At 32.6% G+C, this 25,496-nt stretch overlaps 1 protein-coding gene across 1 annotated transcript in view; it reads right to left on the bottom strand.

The window, feature by feature from the left end:
• Positions 1-23,738, bottom strand: part of LOC129002884 (E3 ubiquitin-protein ligase RNF144A-like) — a 137,667-nt gene extending 113,929 nt beyond the window's left edge. The window contains exon 1 of the mRNA XM_054430995.1: positions 23,503-23,738. The gene's annotated coding sequence lies outside the window, so the exon portion shown is untranslated. The remainder of the gene's footprint in view (positions 1-23,502) is intronic.
• Between the last annotated feature and the right edge of the window lie 1,758 nt (positions 23,739-25,496).

Raw genomic sequence — 25,496 nt, 5'->3', positions numbered from 1 at the left:
ATTAAATTTTAATCCCATTCCCATTTTTGCTTTAGCCTTCATCAAATTTGTCACGGCATAAGCAGCAGCTTTTTCAGCAAGACTTGCGTCCTTGGCTGTAACTCTAGTCCAAGCTAAGTCTGCTAATCTCATGTCTGCTTTGTTCCGAGCAGCAGTATCAGGATTATTCATGTAGAATATGTCATGCTCTTTACAATAAGAGTCTAGTTTATTTTTCGGAGGTACATTTTTAGCTAGATTCTCACGTATATTCGTTCCAGGTCCACAATACCGATATGATGGTATGTGAAGTGGGAATGGAAGGTTATTTATAAGAGTATTCAATAACCCTCGACCCCTGTAAGGCTTTAGGAATAAACCTTTGCCCTTTTTACATGTTTTCTTATTAACATTTTTTACCGTTTTTATTATATAAAAAATGTCTTTTATTCAACAAAAACACAAATATAAAATAGTACATACTAAGGAAAATATACCAAAGAAGTTGGGTCTATTTCCTACCAATATTCGATGTGTTATTTGCGGTCCAAGTGGAAGTGGGAAGACGGTTGTAATTTATAACTTAATTGTAAGAAAGGAAGGATTAAAATTTACAAACTTATATTTAATATCTAAATCTTTAGAACAAGAAAAATATAAAAAAATAATTGAAATATTTAGTTTGTGTGACGAAGTGAAATTACACACGTTTACTGACTGTGAAATCACACCAAATGATGTAAAATCACAGTCAGTTGTTGTATTTGATGACATAAATAGTCCAAATATTACACAATTTTTCTCAATGGGTCGACATAAAAATATTAACTGTTTTTACTTGTGTCAATCTTACAGCAAAGTACACAAACATTTACGTGATAATGTAAATTTCCTAATATTATTCAAACAAGATGATTTAAATTTAAAACATGTATATCACAATCATGTTGGTAATGACTTTTCATTTGACCAATTTAAAAATCTCTGTCATCAATGTTGGGATAAAACTAAATACGGCTTTTTCGTAATAGACAAAGAAAGGTCAAAGAATAATGGCAAATATAGATTTATGTTTGACCAATTCTATCAAGAGGATGGTAAGGGTAAATAAATGAAAGATTTTTTTTAACATTTGTATTTATTATATATCTACACATTTTGAACATCAATTTTATAATGACCAAACGCAAGAGTGTTGATCCCATCTTCCAGAATAAACCTCTTGTCATCGTCAAAGGATAGTACTTTTTTATTCATGGTTAAGGTTTGAAGATGATGATTTATAGATTTAATTCTTGTCACATTCTCATAGTACTCTTGCCCAGTTGCAAGACAGTTCAAATAATGTTGATGTCTGAGGAGATGTTTAACAGTGGCACCATCAGCTCCTTTAGCTTTCTTCACCTCTAAAGCTTGCTTGTCTTCTTCATATAACCATTTTAGAGGAATGTAAGAATATAACTTTGGTCTTAAACCACAATATTCATACATAATATGACCATCTAATTCGTCTTTAAACTTTCCAGTGACTTTTTTATTTTTATCAGAGTATAAGAAATGGTCTTTACTATATCCAGAGGTATCAAAATAGTGTAAGTCACATTCTATTTCCTTGTAAAAGTCCTCTGTAACTATAGCATACATTAATGAATCTGTATCTGTCATTAGAAATCTTTTATTCTTAAATTTTGACATATAATTATAGTGGAAATCATACATTATTACTTTACTAATATCTAAAATGGTCATTCCCAAATATATCGGTTTATTAAACTTTACAACTAATTTATTTAAATGTATAGCATGTAAATTGTTATCAAACTTTTTGCTACAATCAAACCTTGGATTAGTGACATATTTTGTTAATAGTGACTCATCCTTGAGATATATATCACGAAACTTGCGTTGATTCATGATTGTTCGACCAAAGAGACTATTATTTAGCAATTTGTAAAAGTCTTTTTCAAAATCATTTTTAGCCCATTTTCGTTTTTCAATATTAAAATTAATATAGGGCGCAAGCCATTTAGACTGTCTAAATTTTAAAATTCTGTGGTATTTTGTAACAATCAAACCCAATTCCTCATATTTTTGTAATGCTTTGTAATGTAAAATATATTTAGTTTTGTCATTTAAATTAGGTATTAATTTGCCATTCATTTTCTCTGGTGCTAATGGATAGTCATTATGTAAATCATGTAAGCTTTTATCATATTTTAAATCAACTTCTAAAATGTATCCAAACTCGTCATTTTGATTGTATTTGTAGTCTATCTCATTCGTCCAACAAAATCCATCAATGGGTAGCGGCTTGCACATCGCTGTTGAGTATAGCGAGTTACAATCTAAATATATTAAATAGACACTCTCTTGATTGGGGTCATAGTGTTCGCCCATATATTTATTATTGGCTTTAGCGTAACGTGTAGAAATCATACTAACTCCTCCTCTGATCGCACTTTCTATGAACAAATGCATGTCAATATCTTTGAATAATTGTAATTTTATTCCTGTCATTCTAAGACAGGCCTCCCATGTAAGTCCAGGAAGTGAATACATATGTACAGGGTCAAGTTTGTAATCTTTTAAACACAGGTCTCTAAATGTCTCAAACACATCAGCCAGTAGCAATACATCTGTTTTAAGATATAAATCATGATATTCTTGTAAATTATTTATATTAAAATGGGTCCATACATTTTTAGCATGTTCATATTCATTGGGAGAGATATGTTCTTTAGTTAAAGAACTGTAAAATGTTTCAATTGGGGGTAGAGACTCTGCGAACTTATCTGGTCCCGTCATATATTCATAGGGATATACAACTTTACGTTGTAGTAGTGGATTTTGTATGAATCTAAATGTGTTCAAATTGGAAGCCAATTTATATAATGGAAGGGACAGAAAGTTGTATGAATCTAAAAATACTAAATCATCAACAGAGAATGATATATATTTTTCCATATCTTTAGCTATACAATTTAATTTACGATCTAACTTTGCATATTTTCCCAAGTGTTGCATTATTAAATGTCCATCGTAATTTTTCAAGTTATGGAAGAATACTGGTATTTTCTTTGTTACTTTATAGTTTAAATTACAATCATTGTGGGCAGCTCCGCGGTATTGGCCAAAGGAATGGCAATGATCTCTCACCCTATCAAAATATAGGGGCTTTTCACAAATATGACAATGTGTTGAGTTTTGGAAAGACACCTCTTGCTCTGGAGACATTACCAGGGGAATATATATCGTCATTTGACTTTTAATATAGTCATAAGTCTCAAATAATCTTTTGAAAAACACATCCATAACATTTTCCCCACTGTACAACTCTTCAGAAATAATCTTAGAATCTTTCACTACAACAAATGCAAATCCAGATGGAGTATGGTTGTTAGAGTTTATAAAGCATTCAAAATCTGCATAAATCACAAATGGGGCTTTAAGTTGATATTTATAGTTTTTAAATTGTAATGTTTCTTGTTTAGACATTTCCACTCGTTGGGAATCAAAGTTTTTACAATATGTTGCATGACGTTCTAATATATCATTAGTGTAAAAATGTTGCAAACACAACTTACAAAAATGCTTCTTATGGTCATCTTTTGTAGAGTGGAACATTAACTTATCAAAATCACGAATTAAACAATAATGTGATTTACGACCTTCTTGTAATAACAATAGATCTACATGAATATTACTATTTAATTTGGTTGTTCTTAATGGATATATAAATTTATCATATTCAACCCCAAATACATTAATACTTATATTATTCTGTGTTTCAAATTTATCTATATCAGATATTTTCACAGGATACTTTATGTTTGTCATATTCAACTGACTTTCATAGGGTACATAATTAGAAACCCTTTCAGCATTGTTTACATTCCTTGGATGTAAAGCTGCTAAAATCGACCAAAGAAAGCATCTATTGTCAGAATTCTTTATATTTAAAACAGCATGTTTTGATTGAATACTTTTTGGTGTGGGGATATATGACTTTGGAGTTAAGGGTTTATACTTGTAAACATGCAACTGCCAATATTTAGTATGATCATATATCCATCCACTGCCTTGGGCTTGATATTTGTGTATGGAAGCATCAATCTTTAAAAGTGCATTTTCAATTTGAGGTTTTAAATCTCTCTTCTCAATAGTTAAGGGAGTAAGGCTTCTAAAATCTGCAATACATTCTTTCTCATTAACTAATTTTCCATTTTGATCCATTGAATATTTTATAAATTTGATTCTCCTAACTAAAGTCCATTTTATCGGTAGAGGACAAGACTTCAGAGTATTTTCAAGGTCAATTCTAATCGATTCACCAACAAATTTAATCATTGTGTATGGACATTTCATGCAAGAATTAACATGTCTTTTGAAATGTCCAACAATATTCGTTTTACAGAAATTACAACTCTTGTGACTTTGTAATATATGCGATTTTAGAGCAATGTTACTATCACAGATTAAATTACAAACTTTGCACAGTTTCACCTTCATTTGATGAATTACCTTGTAGTGACGAATCATATTACTTTTGGTGGAGAGCGACATGGAGCAGTGTTGACAGGTGGGCCTCATTTTTATATATAACAAAAAAAAATTTGTGTCACTTCTATTTATAGACTTTTCGAAAATTTCAAAATTTTGGAAATTTTTAAAATTTTCAGCTAGAAATTAAATAATTTGTAAAAATTACTTCAACAGATCCAAGACTAGATCACTAGAGACAAAAAAAAAGCAAGGAGCAAGCCCAAGTGAGTGATGTTTTCACCACGTCACCACTAGAGGCAAGAAACAACCATGAGCCGGGAGCGCGCCCACGCCATGAGCCGAGTTCGCGTGCAAACCACGCACATACATGATTTTGAAATAGAAATATAATATATCAACTGGAAAGGGGAATGGTAGATGTACTAGCAATTGTGCATGGGGCAGAGGGGAGTGATGAGGGGGGGAGGGGGGGGGGGAGTTGGCCCAAAAACCTCGACCCTCAAAAAACGGCAGCGACAAACTATACTACTATACATATACACATGCATGGGTCAATAAATGAAATAATTAGTTTTTTTTATTTTTTGCTTAATATCGAATATATTTATAGGGAATAACTAAGAAATTAAGGTTTGACAATATTATAGGGATATTTGGGCAAAGATCAGGATTTTTGGAATTGGTGGCCAAAAAATGATCCCCATGTTATTCTTATGGGAAAAAACGCCTAAAGTGAGGTAAAACCGGTAGTTCTCCACTACTAAGCTAATTTTTAGAATTGGAACCTCTTATAATTATACATCATCACACTTCATTTACTTCGTACTTACACCAAAATAGTTTTGTCACAATGAGTACCAATCATCCTGTATATAAATATCCCAGGAAAATTCTAGATGTAAAACTACAAGGAAGTTAACAAATTGTATAAATAGAGTTTTATAAAAACTTGAAACGAATGTTGAAATTTTTTACAATTATCTAGGAAAACGTTATTGATTTTAAATCATTCCCAAGCTAAGCCACACTAATGACCAGAAAAGAACAGTCGGTCCCTTAATCTCCGACTCGTTCATCAATCTTCGAGACGATTAGACGCATTTCTTGATACCTAATCACGTAATGGTGGACAAAAATGGGAGACCTGGTGTAAATGATAATAAATCTCTCTCTGGTTGTTTATCAATTTTGAAAACAATTAGACACATTTCTTGATACCTTATTCACGTAATGCTGATTAAAAACTGGTATAATTCCTCGATTGGTAATCGTCTTGACGATTAGACATTTCTTAATATCTTGCCATTTAATGATCGAGACAAACATAAATTTATACTAGGCTAAGGGTATGACAGTAAATCAATACTATGCTGAATTAAGATAATTAAAAGAAATCTGAAATGCGTAACATTGCCACGAAGGAAAAGAACAATGCATTTTTATTACAAAGAAAAACATTATGGTTGAATAAATACCACCCACGAACAGTTTAAAAGTCAAAAGAATATATCTACATAATATACGGCTGAATCTGTGTATTTGATTTTAATATTCTTTTAGTTTCGGTTGAATTTTGGTTGTATGATTTGCAAAAACATACAAAGATAAACATAATATATTGAGTTTTGTTTTACATCAAGTAAAAATATTACATGAAAGTACAATAATACGTCAAATAACACCAGTAATAATATATTTACACCTATACTGTTTACTAAAAACACGGTAAATACATATTTTTTATGTATTACAGTCTTGTGAGTATAAGTGTAAATAACTACTACTAGTACGTATTACTAGTACGTAATATTGTACTTTCAGTTAATTTAACACGTACGATGCTGATGAAGTTATTTAAAATATTACAGCACAACAAATATGATACTCAGGTAAACCTACAAAACTTTAATCCGCAGTCTGTGGGAAATTAGGGCAATTCTCAGCTTGATCCATCTTCAAGTAAAGAAATCGATGCAAATAAACAAAAGCAGGTGTGAATGTGGAATTTATTGGGATAGGTCTATCCATGGAAATGATATGTGATTTAATGAGCTAACAATAATTCTCGTTGATATTGTTTCGACATAATAACACATATTATAGTCAGGTTTTTTTTAAATTATTTTACAAAAATATGTTAATCAACAAACATAATTTATAGTAAGTTACTTTTTAAATAAAACAACAAAATCTAGTCCTCGAGGGTAAAACTCCAGCGTATAAAATTTGTAGCTGACAGTTCCTAACAAAGAGCATGCTCGATACCAAAATAAACTGCTATTTTCGATAGTAACCTAGAGCTTATGGTGTTTTTGACAACCCAGGTTATCAAAAGACTGCTTTATGAAACCAATAACATGAACCATTTATTATTTAGAATTAGCTATATTAATTGTATTTTTTTCTAACTCACATTACAGCTCAACAAGGTTTGTACACACTGCAAACAGTTTATCCTACAACCGGTTTAACTTGTGGCAAACGAATTACACTAATTTGTAAATCACCATTTTTTCGATTGAAAGTGAGCACAATAATTCTGGGCCAAGTGTAACGTTCTACTCACTAATTTTTCCTTATACCAAAGATGCTAATTTCCTTGTACTAACCCAGTTATTATGGAACTTTCCTCGTATGATCTCAAATACGCATCAAAGACAAACAAACGAGATTCCCCATTATAGTTATAACGAACGCAATGATTAAAGCTGGATTTTTAAATGTAATTCGGAACCCATCTGAATTAACTTTAAAAAAACGATTATGTTTTTTAATACGTTAAGCTATCAAATAAAAAAATCTGCTCCCTAAAAAAAGAGAATTTACTGTCTATTTTACTATAGGAAAAAAACTTTTATCACGACCTGTTATAGTCTTAAACATCTACAGGCCATATAGAAAATTATGGATTGGATACAGAAACAAAAGTTAGTTAAACAATACCGTAAGAGAATTCGCAAACATAATAATATAAATTTAGTGCAAAAGATCGAAGAATTTAGACGCAGGTGAAGACTTTTCAAATCACACAATATAAAATGTAAAATATACAGGGTGAATAAAAAGTCAAGACCCCCACCTCTTATATTTTTATAAGTAAATATATAGAGATATCCTTTTGGTGGTCATGCAACCTTAGCAGGAAGTTTCATTTTATGATTTTACAATTTTTGAGAGTCTCCCAAAAAAGGGGGATTTTGGGGGCAACTCAAAAATGTTAAACGTAAACCCCCTTCAAGTGACATCTCATTTTGGAGTGTTTACAAAAACTAAAAGAATGGTGAAAACCAGAGTTCGCTATCCCTCCTCTGTCCAAAATGGTAGCCAATATTACAATTACGAACCGATATTACCATTAATTTTCCATAACATTTGACGGGCTACAGTACTATTTTGGATAGAGATGAAACAGCAAACTCTGGTTTTCACCATTCTGTTAGTTTTTGTAAACACTTTAAAATAAGGTGTCACTTAAAGGGGGTTTACATTTAAAAATTTTGAATTGTCCCCAAAATCCTCCCTTTAAAAATTTAAAAACCATTGCTAAGATTGCACGACCATCAAAAGGATATCTCTGTATGTTTACTTAGAAAAATATTAGAGAGGGGGGTCTTTACTTTTTATTCACCCTGTATATGAGGTAATAATGTTAAACAATTGCAATTGGGTTAAGGTAAAACTTTAACTCTAAGTAGGAGAATCAACTGATAAGAAAATCTGGATTAGGAGTTTATCTTGTGCACAGTACTTTAGTCAAACCTACGTCAATAATCATAGTAACACTTGTGTTTGGTTCATTTCCTAGTGTAAGATACCTTTTGGAATATTTCGCTTAGAATAAAATCAATTCAAAATTGGATTACAAAATTTGATTTTAATAGATAAGTTAATAGTAGTTAAATATGAATCCCGAGGATATTACCGAGATACAAACATCAAGTATTCACTAATAATTGCAATGTATATTATATTTATATTGCATCATTACAGAACGTAATCAACGGTTAAACTACTTTTCCGTTGTTCTGTTTTTCTTTTCAACGAGAAGTCATTAAGAATTCATGTTTAATCTTATCTGACATTGTCAACAATGACTCTAATTGCATGATTGTACAATTGTTTCATGCTGAAGGTTTAGAGATAAATTTAATCGCAGTGAGTAAGAAAAATCTGAGTTTGAAACACAAAAGGAACTAAAACTTCAAAGCTTTTTAGTACTTATTAACTCGCCTCCACTGAGATAAGAAAGTCATAACTTGTTTCAGGGAACTATTCACCTTTTATTTGTAACGGTGGATTGATGTTTCAGAAAACAGTTTTAGTCGTTTTGTATTATTTTTTTACTAATCAGTAAAATCTAAGCATTTTTGAAAGTAATTGTTTACTAATCCCGTAGGTGAAGTAATATACCGTACATACCGTATTTATTTGTTTTATGCTATTACTATCCGCCTAGTACGTGAAACAAAACAAATTACAAACAATAATTCCTACAGTTATTGTCTTGACTGCCAATTCAAAAATGTTTGAAACTGATTATGTAAAGTAAAACATTGTAATTTAACGATTCAATAATCAACTACTGAAATATTCGGAGTTGTTTTTTTATATACCTATGTCTACAATGGATTTTTTTAATGCATGTTTATACGGCTTGAGCATAAATCTTTGTATTAGTTAGGAGTTAAGGCTTTGAAATAACTGGGCGTAACCCATGTAGAGAGATGAAGCGTCAAAATATGTTCATAGTAATGTCAATCCCTTTCCATTACTATTGAATTGTGGATATTTATAGGCATGCACTGTGGATGCGATGCTCCCTGGTGTGGATTAACGTTCGCACTAGTGAGTACTATAACGACTATCCGCAGTTCTATCCTGATAATTAGACCAATTCGTTAATTACAAGGAAAAATGTGGTTCAGATTCCACTATAAACTGTAGGTCCCTTAGTTGCCATTAGCTGTATGGGGTATTAAGCTGTGTCTAAGGAACATGTTGTTGTCACTAACAAGACTACAAGTTCGCGCTAGGAGGATTCCTACACTCATATTTGGGTTAAAATGCGCACATAGTAGCGTCCCCATTTTTAATAATTGATAATTGCCTGTCTTCATACATGCACGTTCTGTGGATCTACATATCATATTTTCCACTTTTAACCTCTTTATGAAGAGGACATGGTAAAAAACACCACAGTAGGTTTTCAGGCCACTGGAACTTCACAACGACGACGACCCTAACGAGTTATTTCAAAATAAATAAACCGTTTTACGTAGTTAATTAATGTTTCTATATTAATGGGCGTGCACTTGTAAATTACTTACTGTATGTAAACACAAATAATTAAGGGTAACACATTGAAGTTTTAAATGTGTTTTGCCCGAGAACCAAAAACTGTTATTTGCCAGTTTTTACGCGTATCAATTGATAAACATTACCATTATACGGTAATTTAAAAATATAAATCAAATATTGGGGATTGACGTGGTGTCACACATTTTATTGACTTACTGATGAAACAAACGCCAAACACTCTGAAGAAGTAGTAATTTAGAGTAAATACAATGGAACTGACGTAAGTTGCGTTTTTACCTCCAATTATGTTTGTGTGAAATTACAATTTTGCCTTTAACGTCAGATAATTTGTGTAGTTCAGCAATACACAGCAGATAAGTTAAGAATTTACCAAATAGACAAAAAAAACTGGTGTGACGACGATGTTTAACATCATATTGGCGCAAACCGAGGGAAATGTATCCATATACCGATTATTCATATATATTATTACCTATACATATAGGGCCTATATTATTATATATACCATATACCCACTCATATGAATAAAAGAATTATTAATGCGTAGTTCACACCTCGTTAATCCAACGAGAGTTCAACCATAACCTAAAAACATTTACGAAACGAGCAATAAAAGCAATTACATTAAATAAAATTCAAACTTTCAAAGTCAAAGCTTACTCACTAAAATAACACAGATCTCCAGAAAGCCCAATTTCACGAAGCACTAACATAAAATAGACACAAATTGTACGTGATATTTAAACACGTCGACGCGTCACGACACAGCCACCGACCGCAGAGTACAACACTGTACTGAGGGTCTGAGGCTACCACCACACTGTACGACGATCACCGCTCAGCTGTGTAGACACATTGATCTGCCTGCGTCACCGCAACACGGCGTTGCACCGAAAATGCGTTACTCCGAATATCAGTATATTGTAACGTAGAAAAACTATCAGTGTGTTTGAAGTGTGCCTTACCTTATCATTCAGTTCTTAAGTTGTTGACATAACGTTGCAATACTCGGAATAGGCGTTGCGCCGAACATTTGTAACGTAGAAAAACTATTGAAGTGTGCCTTATTACCTTATCATTCCCATCCCTAAGCTGTAGACCTGTTGTAATACTCAAAATAGGCATTGCGCAGAACATTTGTAGTGTAGTTTTTACTGCTTTAGACGAGTATAATACTCTTCTATTCCCATAGTGTTAAAGAGTTTTAAAATATTAATATAATGTAATTGAACCACCGACAGACTTTGCTGCTTTGCCAACTTTATAAACAAAATCAATATGTTAAGATAATTTACTGTCAAAAAAACAGTATGTAAATTAAGCCATCATCATCTTCATTCATTTTATTGATTTCCTCAAGGGGTGCATCAAATAAATACATTTCCAAAATACAATTACATGAAAAAAACAAGGTTGGTAAATTAGTTATTAACATGCAATAAATAATTCAATAAATAACCAATAACTATTTCATTGAGCCAACATTCAAAATTAATTGTATTCAAAAATGCATTAAAAGAAAGAGATTGAAATTTTAAACCAGACATTTCGGTAAATTTAGTCTTAAAACAAATATTTATTTTTAAAACCGAAATAGATAGAAATATTCTGTTTGTAGCATTGATTCTTAACAAATGTTCCGCAATTTTTACACCAAAAACATTGTTTAACCCCCTTTAAAGGGTAGGGGGTAGGGGGCGACTTACTTTTTCAAATAGCAACCCCTATTGAGTGAAGGGCTTGTCAAAAGAAACACAATGACGCAAACCCGAGGTGAATATCTCACCCCTAGCCAAAATGGCAGGTATTATGTAAGTCCCTTGAAAATCTGGGACAGAGAACTTAGGGAATTCTTTCATTCTAATACTTTTCGGCAAATCTAAACACTCAAAGCTGCATTTTTATGTGCTATATGGTTATATGTTTATTTGGTTAATGACCATAAACGACTACCTTTACCGTACCGCTTTAGTAAAATAGTAATATATTCACCAAATATTTGTGAAGTGGTAAACTTAAAACAGTTAAAGAAGTCCTACTTTCAAATGTTATACCATTAAGCTTTGGGCCTTTGGTCTTTAAAAGTAGCATTATCATCCTACAGTAAGAAAGAGCCATTTGTTTGTATTTTCAGGTCAGGCATCTTGCGCTAATAGCAACTAAATTATTTCATCATTGATACATAAGGAAAAGATGGAACTATAGGACTAGATTTTGTCCTAACAAATAAATATAAAATAACATGAAAAATGGTTAAATATTTAACGTGTTTTTTTTTACTATTTTGTTTAAAAAATATACTTAAAATAGTTATACAAAACAATTATGCAGAGAAATGAACAAGTAATGCTGTGATACCAAATATTTTACAACTATCTCTCGTCTCTGACTTTGTTTGACTCAAAAGTACAAATCTGAACTTTTGATTAAAGAGACAGTTTGTTTAACAATGCCTTGTAATTTGAAAAGTTAATTTGTGCTTTAGTCTATTTGACAGGGTGATTTTTTCTTCTCAACAAGTAAAACCAGCTAGCAGTAGAAATGCTGTTGGCCAACCATCTTAATTTTTTTTTACCTATCCTTGAGTGTTTGTAACTCATACATTGGTTACATATTTCCCACTATATTTGTATTTCGTATTTACTTTTAGGAGTTTATTACTTTGAATATGGGATTCTGTTTACTTACAATTTTTACCTAATGTTTATTTAAATATGTAAACAATTTGCGAGTCTATATCATAGTTAAATAATTTTAGAAAAATTGTTTATTTTTTACTAATTTTCAAAAATTGGTTTTCAGATCAATTTAAAAAGGTCAAGAAGAATAAAGTAGTTAATCGCTGAACTCAAACAACATACGAAGAACGATGTAGTACAATTTCTAGTCACTTTATGTCAAGATAAGGTTCACCTCTTCAGGGAGTAAGGCTTATATAAGTACATTAACTTTTTTCCAATTTTTTTGTATTATTCTCAAACACCCACATTTGTACAGTGGTTATTATTGGTTACATTAACTTCTCAAAAGTTGGTAGCACTGGTTCCTTTCCTTCCCACATGTTTCTAAGGCAACGAAATATTCAGTTGAAAGGGACACTGTGTGAGGTTATGTGTGAATCAGTGAATTTGTGAACTTTGATGTGTTGTGAAACCCATTTATAATGTACATATACACTTAATAATTGTTGTTTATGATATTCTATGCTTTCACCTTTCAAATAATATTTAGTTTACTACATAATCTTTTAAAACGAAACCAGAAATTTGATTTTAATATCTGTACTCATTTGCGTACAAATCTCAAATGTCTTTGAATCTCAAAAAACGTCCCTGAAGAGGTTGATAAGAAGTTTTAATTTAAAGCCGCCTTAAAAAATTACATTATGCTCAACGTGTTTCGATTAAGTCGTCCCGCAATTCTTTAGTATACTAATATAAATACAATATTAAATATGAAGAGTATTAAGATTCAAATTAAAATATAAAGAAAATAATCAATTTATAATGAGAACATCATAAATATGACGGCGCAGTGTGATACTCGGTAGCAAATAGGTTTAGAATAAAAATGCAATGTTCTGAACTATTTGTTGTGTTATACAAATTTGAATGATAAAAACATTTTTTACTAAAGCCATTATTATTGGCACAATTCTCTGGATCTAGGTTTTACTATCAAGATTACTGTAAAATCGAATTTTTCTTATAACAAAATCAATAAAAAAAATGAAACGATTAATTTAAGCAGCGGTTATCTTTAGTCAAGAATAACACAAGTACATGATATTATTGAGCTTTCGATGTACTATATATATTGAGTTATTTGATTGAGTCCGCGAACAAGAAAATCTTACACAAAAGAATCTGATATCAAAACGTATTAAATTCCATTTCCATTATTAAATATAACAAAACAACATTAACTGCACTTTGTTATGCTGAAGGATACGACTCTACCAACCCATGCACTTGTACTGTTCATTGTCCAGAACAATAAACCGACTTGGGAACCCATTTATACATTGTAGGTCAGGTAAATACCCACCGGGAAGGGAAATGCCTTGTTTATCCAATACGTTGGTTATCTGTGGAACGAATTTCAATCATTTAATCTATTCACACGTCTGTTGTGAAAGAAAAGTATCGTGAACTACTACAAAGAATTATTTGTTTTCCCATTATTCCTAACTATCATTTATTTATATGGAATAAAGCCACTTGTTTAAGTTTACATGTTCGTGAATTACATACACAATAAGTGACAAAGATTTTGTATACCAACTGTTAAAAGTCAAACCTAGGACTGTATCCTTATTAGTAGATCTTTAAAGTTAATTTTAATTAGCGCAAACCAATTACAATTTTAAATATTTTCGTTTTTAACTAAATTTCAAACAAGGTGCAGAACTGCAGAGCTAAATACATGTTTTACACAACAAGTATTTTTAGCATTTAAAACCCTTAGCTCTAATGTCAAGATTGTGAAAACTACAAAATGGCCTTTGAATTTTTTCCAGTTTAAACCAAAAATTATCACAACTGAGTAAGTATAAAAGTGCGATGTTGTCTGCTAAAGTATATAAATAGTACTTAAAATGATTTCTACAATATATTTCAAACGATTACTTCTTTCTTTTCAAGCGCACAGTTACGTTGGTGCCCCCACGCTGCCAATATACAGGATAAGCAAAAGACTTACTTAATATTTAATTTAGCGGAGAACATATACATTTATTTTTCACACATAAAGATCTCGTATTCACATCAACATATTCAACTCACAAGAAGGATGATTCCTAATGATTGTTTTCTACAAAACCAAGCTAAACATCTACTTTATCTGTGAAGTAGGCCTACTAAGGTTATTCGATTGTTATTTGCGTGTATATTGCTGTCAATTTTGTAGCGTCTTGTACTTCGGTTTAGAGGGACCAGGTTCGACCCAGCATATGCACATGAGTGGGGTTCAGGCAGCTTTTCTGCATTAAAAAAAATCTCTGGACACTAACAAAGTATTGTTGAAAATGTAGTAAATTTAACAACAGCTGTTTGGAGATGAACAACAACCACATAACTACTACACTCCCATGAGGTCGAGTCGAAATGGCTTCTTGTAAACTTACATTGACAACCCTCCGGGGAATACTGCGTGAGGTGAAATGTGGTGTAGATTCTTGCACATCTTAACGTACTCAATTATTCATCCTTTAGGAATGCCACTGTACTAGACACTAAAAATACAACAACCCTTTGCTATACGTGCATTAAGTGTCACAATACAATCAAAATACAATTCAATAATACAAACGACAAAATATTTAGCAATAAGACCAAATATCGAATGGGGACTCTTCCGAAAAGAAAAATAATTATCATTGCGTATAAACATGTGGAAGAATTTTAATGGTACAATTTTAAACAACATAATATTATTTCATTTAGCTACTAATTATTTCTTATGCAATCTTTACCGGCGGATTTAGCGTTGCCACAAATTTTATTTCGCTCGATTTCGATATATATTTATACAAGTATGTGGCTGTTATATCTTTCTCGTAGGATTGAATTTTAATTCTAGCAGCAGAGTAGGCCACTCTGTATATTTCGTGTTTTATTTATGATTATCTACGTCATTTCCATTTTGCCAACAGCCCATAACCTAGTCTCGCTACTATGAAGACGTTGGGTTAAATACATGCATTAATTCGCACAAAGCTGGTCTAGTAGTATATCGCATGACATCTGTCTCCAAGGTCCTGCGTTCAAATTATACCAATCACCAATGCATGTAATCTAAGTAATAATGCCACGACCCCGTACTAGCCTGGGAGAGTCTAGCATCCTAGGATTTGATGATGAAACATAAAAACATGAAACTTGAGATGATGGTACAGAATCAGCCCAACCCCATTGTTTTACCGTATCCACAATGGAACAGAATCTCCTGTTTAGAATCGGAATATCGCGACGCGGAAACCTCGAGAAAATTCTAAATAAGGAAAACACCAAGAGACAATGTTGGTGGGAAGGTCGACAGGTTACTGGCTGGTGGTCACTGGTCACTGAGTGTCCGGTGGCATTGACTGATAAGACAGCTAGAGCTCATTATCATAGCTACAAGAGGCGATCGGAAGTTAAAACAGCATCTTCGAGAAAAAGACGAGGCCATCAGATGTAATTTCTGGTCACCTCTCATCTGTCTTTCCTTTCAGTAATTCAACAAGCGCTGAATGTCCTCATTGTGGGTCATTTTTGGTCTTAGTCCTATAATACAAGAAAGGTGTAATGTTGACAATTTGTAAAGAAAATATAACAAATTTGTTATTTTAACAGATAAAAATATTTTCTGAGATTTTGATAAATATAAATTTGGGCGAGAATCATTCAGAGTATACTAATGATTTTCCGACAGCAAAGCTCGGTCCCCAGGTAAGTTACTCACGAGTTAGTCACGAGACCGGTAACGTGACCGTGAGATTCGTTTTGTTGGAGAAGCGCTAAAAGGTTGGAAGACTACTGAAGTGTGTTTATCCACAAATAAGCTGTATGCACAACAGTGGTGGTATCGCAATAGCATTGCGCCGCATTGTAAACAGGCAGTCAATAATACAAAACACACCATTATGATATAGTAACTCGCACACACACTTTCTTGCATGGTGAAGTCTTAAAATCTTTAGAAAAATTAGCTACATTAATAAGAGTAGGATTTTGTTATGGGACAACTAATAATACTTAGAAGCAGATATACAAATAATATCTGTTGTTAATGTCTAAAATTGGTATTTTCTTAGATAGCATCACTATACAATAGCTCAACAAAAAATGAAATCTGTTCCAGAATTAATTGACCTTTCGTGGAATTAAACCACAAGAACTAACAACATTCACATTTTAATATGAGTTGTCTGATTTACTCCCAAACTACAAAGTAGCGCAGGTTTATTTTTAAATTCAGAACCCATAAACATCGTAAACTACGGTAGCTTTTAGGCAAAAAATCCTTCAGTAGTACACAAACTGGTAGAAAATATTAAAGCTTCAATACAGCAAACCATATAGTTTTTGAAGAAAACATTTACTGACCAAAATTGGTTCTTAGGTAGAAAACACATTTAATTATGTAACAACAAGTATTTGTGAATTATGTATGACTTACACGAAATGTTGTGGAACACTTTATCAATGCAAATAGATTGTGTAAGTTAATTCAAACCAAAGATTTAATAATTAGACACAGATGTGACCTTTCACGTTACGAGCTGTGCTGAACAGATGTAGCATGGATTATTTACACACTATGTATGTAATGAAGTACGGTTTATTAACACGGCAACAAGAAGCTCTAGATGGCAATGGCTGTTTGTACACACAAGGTTTTTCCACCTGCCATAATTAACTCATCATAAAACACAGACTAACTTTTTAGTTAAATGTAAAACTTAACTTAGGTCATGTTTGCTTTTTTAGGTAACGTTATGAGCTTACCGGGTGTTAGGGTTTTATAGAAACGCCAACAATGAAATCAGCTGATTTAGTTATTCAGCGAGCGGGAATGGTATAGAGCGGAAATGAGCTATTTTGCGTACTGTTTACTGGTGTGGCAATGTTATCATTTCCATGCATCAACTTCATTTGGTCATTAAATAGTTAATAACATATTAATATCTCCAGAAAAATTATCATAGGAAAATGGAACAATATTATGTTTTAACTCAACTGATGGAGACTTTGGACTTACTCCAAATATAAATTGGTTTTTTTTTTTAAGCATCATGATTTATTTTATTACTGATTATCTTCAAAAGTTTCTGAATGAATGAATGAAATGAATGAATGAAATGAATGAATGAAATAATATTCATTTTCCATAAACTATACAGCCTACATATAAGTACATTGTGTATATATATATATATTTTTTTACTTAACATTAATAACTAGATAACAAAACAAAAATTATATTCTATAGAAATAAAGCGGAAAAAGTTAAAAAAAAATACCTTCTATAACAAAGGAAAAAGTCTACATAGGCAGGGCCTGTGCGTAGACTCGAGTTGCGAAAAGGTTAATTTAGATGGGAGGTAAAAAAATTTAAAGGAAAACAAAAAATAATTTGTATAAATTTAAATTTAAAAAAATTTTCTTGCTTGAAACTGAATTTTTAGTGTTTTGGAATTCTATTTTGTCAGTTATAACATATTCAACTAATAAAAAATAATTTTTTATTTATGTTATATGTCTAGTTTATTTATGGTTTCTTCAATATACTGTACTGTACTGTTCTTAATGTTAATGTTACTTAACTAAGTCATACAAATGATCCAATCATTGCTAAGTGCAAAGGTTAAACTGTTTCACAAATATAGCATTCTTTATAATATACCTAATATCCTAGATAGTGTATTAAAAGAAATTTATACTGACGACTTGAAGAGCGTCTTGTTCTTAGGTGAATATGCAAGAGTGTAAAGTTAGTGGGTTATACAAGTCAACACTAATTAGCCATATTCAAAAGTGCTTGTCTTTTAGTTGTTGGAACTTGGAAGGGCATTAGGCAATTGAGTTAACTAGGCGCACTGAAGAGAGGTAACCCTACATGAATTTTATGGTAAAGTGTGCAAGTTTACACCAAGCCTGTCCTGGACCTAATGTAGATGTACCAAAAATTAAATACATACACTAAATTGAAGAGAGCTATTTCAGAGAGCCTACTCAGTATTTTCCAGGGAAACATAAAACTCTAGATTTATCATAAACTCTCACAACTCTCCTTCGCAATCTTAAAGAATTTAACCATAAAACTCTGCCATAGTTCAATCATTTAAAAACATTGTTAAAAAAATGTCATTATTTATAACAGTGTAATTTTTCTGATAGATATTTTACCCTAAGAAATACAGGGTGCTGCAAAAAAACCGATCAATTTTCTGAAGGGCACTGTTAAGCGATAGGTCGTCCGAGAGTGGTGGGAGTAGGCTCGTTGGAAAGCCTACACAATGTCATTTTTTGTAGACATAGAGCAGTGGTCGTCTGAGCTAGTGCGGTTGTTATGGAGTCGTTTTTATAAAATGGTGAATTTATTCATTACTACTCAGCAGCAGTTTCATGCATTCATTCAATTTTCAATTAAGGTGACATGGAGAAGTTCCTTTGCGTAGCACAATAATGCGGTGGGTTACTTACTTTGGGGCAACGGCTTCTGTGTTGAAAAGGAAGCTGACAGGCCTTCCAAAGTCAGATCGGACGCCAGACAACAAACAATCCATAGAGTTCGTGCTGCTGTGGAAAACAGTCCTCGTAGGCTGCCTTGAACATGTCTGACCGCTCAGTTATACGAATTTTTAGGTTATTTTTCATCCCTATGGATTAGAATAATAATCTGTATAATTTGGTAATCATCCATACAGATAATCACGACGGAACCTCTCTATGTCGACCTAATTGAATAAAAGCTTTGGAACTGCCGCTGAGTTGCAATGACTAAACCATTACTTTTTAAAAACAACTCGATAACAACCGCACGTAGCTCATACGACCACTGCTCTAAGACTACAAAAAATGGCATTGTATAGGCTTTCCAACAAGCCTACTCCCACCATCCTCAGACGACCTGTCGCTGAACAGTGCGCTACAGAAAATGGATCGGTTTTTTTGCCGCACCCTGTATTAGGCTTTACTGTGTTCCAAACAATGGATATAGGCTAACTAGATGGTAACTACATAATAATGTTAGAGGAAATGCCCATGGGCCTCGGCAGGAATTTTCTTCAAGGCAGAGAGCAACAAGTCTTGTTCAAACAAGTTCACGTAAAAAACGTTAAAACATGATTGTAAGCTGTCAAGCCAAATTATTCTTCAAAAACATTTAAAAACCATTTATCTGTCACAACAATCTGTTCTAAACCTTACACAGTGTGGGAAAATTTAATCTAAGTTTGTCTCGGGTATGCATGGCTTCTACTGGCCTCCTCTAGGCGCCCTTAAGAATATGAGAAAAAGTAATTGATTTTTTTTAAGAACCTGATGTGATAAATATGACCAATTGACCTATAGAGCCTACCTAATAAATCAACTAATTATTGCCTTGTAAAAAAATTAAGAAAACCGGATTTTTAAAAAACAAAATATAATGTAGACCTAAAATACGTAGCCTAGTCTATTTGAGCTTGCGAAAACACCATGTTAAGTGATGAGTCTTTTTTACTATACAAGGGCTTAGACATTTTGGAGGGTGCTTACATTCACGGGTCAGCAAGGGGGTTAGCCCCCCAACACACGGGGGTCCGGGTCTTCCCCCGGGATATTTGAGTAAATTTGCCATGCCTTTACCGTTCGACAATTAACCATATAGCCTATTACTGACACAGTCAAATTCATTAGGATAAAAATATAGAAATAATAGCTAAAAATTTGATTTAATTAGTTTAAAAAAGGTATGTACACTCATCCACAAAAGAGGACTCGTTCGTTTGAGTGTCACCCTCCATACAGTCTGTGCCAACTAACCTCGCTCTCCCTTTCGATAAACCAACCGGCATTACATCAACACAGGTTTATTAAGCAGGTTAAAAAAGCCTCAGTTAGTTATTGTTGAAAACTTAATTTTATGAGAATTTCAGGGGGTGCTGTAGCACCTTCCAGTTCAGCACTCCCCCTGGCTATGCCCTTGCTCTTGACTATAAATGCCCAATAACACTACTACTCAAAGATAACTATGCAAAAAATCATATCAGTTGATAGTAAAACATATTGGCAATGAGGTAAAGAAAACAGGGATAACAACATAAAGCTTTATCAGCTTTTTGCCATTAAATAGTACTTAACAATACTTCTAGTTTAAGTTGCGTACAAAAAAAACACCCTGTAGAATGTGTCTAGTTCACTCGCTTTTAATTAAGGAAACGTTGTTGACAAAATGTAGCCTAAATCTCAGTGGTAATTACTTAAAAGAAATATATGACAACAGTGAGTGAACTATCAGAATTTTAACTGAGACTGTACTTGTAACATCAACCAACACAAAGAGCTCACTGCAGGTAGATGAACATTGCTTAACATATTACACAAACAAACACTGTTTGTATACCTAAGTGACTCATACATTCCTCTACATTACAGAACACTATAACTAACTTGGATTCATACAAAACTCAATTTTCGAATGTTTTAGTCTCTGGCGCTGGTGTGAGGGTTTGTGTGCATGATTTTATTTAGTACCGTACTGTACTTGCTTAGGTTATTTACCTTTGCTAGGTTTTCACATTGTACTTTTTATTTTACTTTGAAAAAACAAAATATGACATGAGAATATTTCTCATTCTGAGATGAGAAAAGAAAAGTATAAAGCAACTGAGAGCAGGGTGAAGGTAACCTCTTTCATAGTAATTAGTTCCATTGCCAGGCTCATAATGCCACTTTGCTCTATATAATTTCTACGACATTGTAACGTAATCTTTATATTCTAAAACATGTTGCTTCATTTGAACTTTTCAATTAAATACAAATTATTATTAATAAGTTATGTAATTTATAGAATTTGAAGCATTTCTATAAAAAATACCTCCGCCTCAGAAAACCTGCAGACTAAATAAATTTCAATAGCCTAAGTCCGATTTGGTTTTTCCTCAAATATATCCTTAAGACATACTTTTTTCCACATTTAAATAACATTGGTGCTGGGTAGCCGAGTGGTTATTGCGCTCGCCTTCAAATCTGAAGGTAGCTGGTTTGAATCCAAGCAAAATGGTTTCCAGACTCAGTGCCATTTGTCATTGGGATATGAATTAATGATGCTATCTAACGAAAAGGTCGACGTTAGATAGTAAAAGGACTACGGTTTGGACTGTTCCCTTTCAAAACGTAAAAAATGCAAGTGGCGTAGAAACACACAAACAAATAAATAATAATAATAATGCTTGCCTAGCAATCAAAAGATCGCCGATTCAATTTTGAGAAGAATGTGTAGCTTTGTGATGGTTCGAAATTGGATCTAGCTGTCTTAGATCATTGGGCTTACAATAAAATGGTCCTGACTAATGAAACAGCTGGTCTTGGTCAGTAACAAAGCTACACAATGCATCAAACTTCATGTTACACTCATCCTTCACTCATATTGGGGTTTAAATGCACACATAGGTGGCTTCCCCATCTCAAATTAATAAGAATATGAATATTTAACGAGTAGGCCTACAGTGTACTTAGGTTTGCTCTTAAGGGGAAGGTAAAAAGTTTTTTTTTTCGGCCAAATGATAATAGGCTAACTTAGAAGATAAAATAAATAAATGTGATCAAAAAGTACATGAACAAGAAAACTAAGCTAAATTACAGCCGTTTTCATTTTCCCCTTAAACAAATACGCCTTAACATGAGAATTTTAAAGGAACAGCTTTTAGGAATTTTAACCGAAACCGCAAACCAAACCGAATTGCACACACCTGAACTAAATCATTTGTTTTACCTATTTTTAAACTCTAGATAACTTACACGATGGCCATAATAAAAATTGGGCATTTCCATGTTTTAATGGTCAAAATTTGAAAACATCAATTTTGTTAACGTCGACCCCCATAACACCTCGTTCCCATGAATCGATCTGGCTTGTTGGCGATCTCACCCAAGTTGAGAAATATCCTAAGGACTATTCTTGCCTGAAGAGGTGTTTCTAAAGTTCAGGTTTAGGTTAGGTTGGTGGAGTTCTGTTTAGGGTAGTTTAAACTATGAAAAAAGAGGAATACAAATTGACGCCTTTGTAAATTTATCTCTTTAGCAAACAAAACCACAACTTAGGTTAGCCTATCAAATTTTGTTTCTACTAACCTAAAACCAAATGTTAGGCCTAAGTTACCTTAAGTTACCGGTATTTGGGTATCATAAACTTAACTAAGCCAAACTTAACAACACTAAGTTAACCTAAACTAAACTTAGTCGCAGCAGCACAGTGTGAAAAAAAGTATTCCTGAAAATATAAGTACGATCGATGAAGACTTTACACGATACGATAAGTTTTATAACGATATATATATTGAATGAAGATTTCATCCGATAATTTATGCTAAATAGTAGGTTCTCTGCGGAATTGTACCCAAACTTTGGCAAAATTGGATGAAACACAATAGGTATCCTAGGTACCTACTAAAAAATTGAATGTTTGTTAACTAAAGACAGTCGGTAATACGTTGCTACACTTTTGCTAAGTTATCCCATTTGTAAACAGTAACTTAGGCTATGTGCAGATTAGGTAAACAATTGAGGATTTCAGTGGTTTGGTTCGAACAGTTGAAGTTTATATTGGGTTGGCTTAGATGTTTGGATAACAGTGGCCTAAATTTGAAAAGTCTGTCTAGATTTGAAAATATTCATTATTTGAATCCAATAGAATATTTTCCATTCACAATGTCTGTGAACCTCATGATAGCCTGATAAGATTATTCATAAAGGCCTGAAAATTGTAATTCCTCAGTGAAAATCTGATTCTCATAATAATTTAAGACACTATCCATAAACCTGTACTAAAAAGTAACTTAAACAGGTAGGCCTAGCCTAGACTAAGTAATTTTAATTCATTAGGCCTAAGCCTACAAAAATTAGAGATTTAAAGTTGAATCAGTCCTAAATATTACATTCTAAAATAGCTACAGTTATAGGCCTAGACCTACCAATAATTCAGGAAACTTTCAAAACATAAACAAATACTTACACAGTGGAAAACAGCACAGCACGTCCTGTCTCAGATTACCTAGTTCAATAACCAAACATATAACCCAGTTCTTAAATTTAACACTTAAGTGTACACCAACACACAGAAAACGACTTGATATATTTTGGATCCATGACGATGATTAACAAAATTTGGAGTATCTCAAAACACTTACAACATCACTTTAACCAATGTTTTGGCAAGTATTAGCCAACTCAAATTTTGACAGATGTCACTACTGCCATTACTGCAGTACGGCTCACTGGCTCACATGATCATAGTCTCTATTTTCTTTAGACCATCTAGGTTTTCAAAGAGAATGAGGTTGTAGTGCTTTTTTTCTTCTGATATACATAACAAAGTTGGTAATTATAATTAAACAGATTTGCAACATCATTATAATACATAATACACACATGATTACATAAATTAATTTCAGTAAAAGTGTGAAAACATTTTTTAATTTGCATTCCAAACAAAACTCAAGAATATAGAGGAGGCTATGATAGAATCATTTGAACGTTATTAAGACTACATAGTTTGATACTGAATTTATTAGTCGTGGTTTGATTTTATAAAAAAATTCTGTTTTGGTAAGAAAAAAAAGAGTACAACCTGTTCCATGCAATATTGTATGCATAACCTAAAGTTCTGAATAGGTACTACTGGACTTTTGTAGCCTACTTAGGAGGGGGCGTATTCAACAAACACGTTGATTCTTCCTTACAAACAAATTGACAACATTATACCAAAGATTAACCAATGTTTTATTTATGCTTATACAGTTCAGCACCTTACTATTCGCGATTAAGTTCCAGATTAGTTACCTACCATCGATGTGTAGTCCTATAACTTATACATCGATTTCTAGTTACTGGTATCAAAAATACTTTATATTGAAACAATGTGATAAAAGAAAATATCAAAGCAAAAACCATGAAAACACTGTGAAGTATTCTTTTATATTCCACATAATCCATGGTTGGTCAGACCAATGAGTTCACAAACAAAAGTTACGACCTTCTCACCGCAGTATTTCACCTCCCTTTTTTTAGAACCTTTGGAACAGTTACACGGAACTGTTTGGGATAATGTTCAATACAACTGTGACAAAAAGTATAGAATAGGTTAGGCGAAACCGTTATATTACAAATAGCTCCGTTCCTTCTCAACTTTATTATTTTTCCTGCATAAAAATTTAATTATTATGATATACCTTTTTTTCCTCCTCCTCATAATAATAACAAGTCTTTTATAGACATGGACATAACCTGTAAGTTAGTTAACTGGTTTCGTTTATTTAATTATTCTTACATTACATCACGAAAACCGGCTTATTCTTAAAAGACAATGATATAATAGCATATTAAGGAAAACTATTCAAAGAAATTGCACAGTTTTGTTAAATTTGCTAACAATGAGAAAGGTTATAAGGTATAAGGTATTGTTGATGGAGCAGGAGTCACAATGAAAAAGCACATACAAATTAAAATCAAAAGTTTTATTATTATATTTATAGTTATATTTTGGATACAGTATTGTGAAGTTCATAATTATAATAAATTTAACTTACCTTCTTCTGTTTCAAAATTCAGCTCCCCAACTATTATTTCAATGGCATGGGCTTCTTCCAGATGCTGGATCAAGTTTTCAAACCACGAAAATTGATTAGAGCAATCACCCTCTGGGCCTTTGGGCAAATAAAGCCTTTTCGGGTTGTTTGAACAGTCAGATTGTTCACTACAACAACTATCATGCACATTACGTGTATGGCGCGTTAAATTAAATTTACTAGAAAAGTGTTTGTCACAAAATGAACATTCAAACTTTTTTGTATTAATATCAGACATCCTGATCCAGTAACTCTTTAACTTGAAATAACACCATCGATTTGAGATAAAGTTTCCAATCACTTGACAAAATGGAGGTTAAAGACAGAGATCCACGAAAAACAAAATGAACGCCTAAAAAGGAAATGGAATGGAACTCTTTGT

Source organism: Macrosteles quadrilineatus, unplaced genomic scaffold (genome assembly GCF_028750875.1).
Source record: "Macrosteles quadrilineatus isolate MER2022 unplaced genomic scaffold, UCM_ALF_1.0 Scaffold_9__3_contigs__length_116548681, whole genome shotgun sequence".
Lineage (NCBI taxonomy): Eukaryota > Metazoa > Arthropoda > Insecta > Hemiptera > Cicadellidae > Macrosteles > Macrosteles quadrilineatus.
Note: the sequence above shows the minus strand (reverse complement) of the source record. Positions and strands in the feature narration are given on the sequence as shown.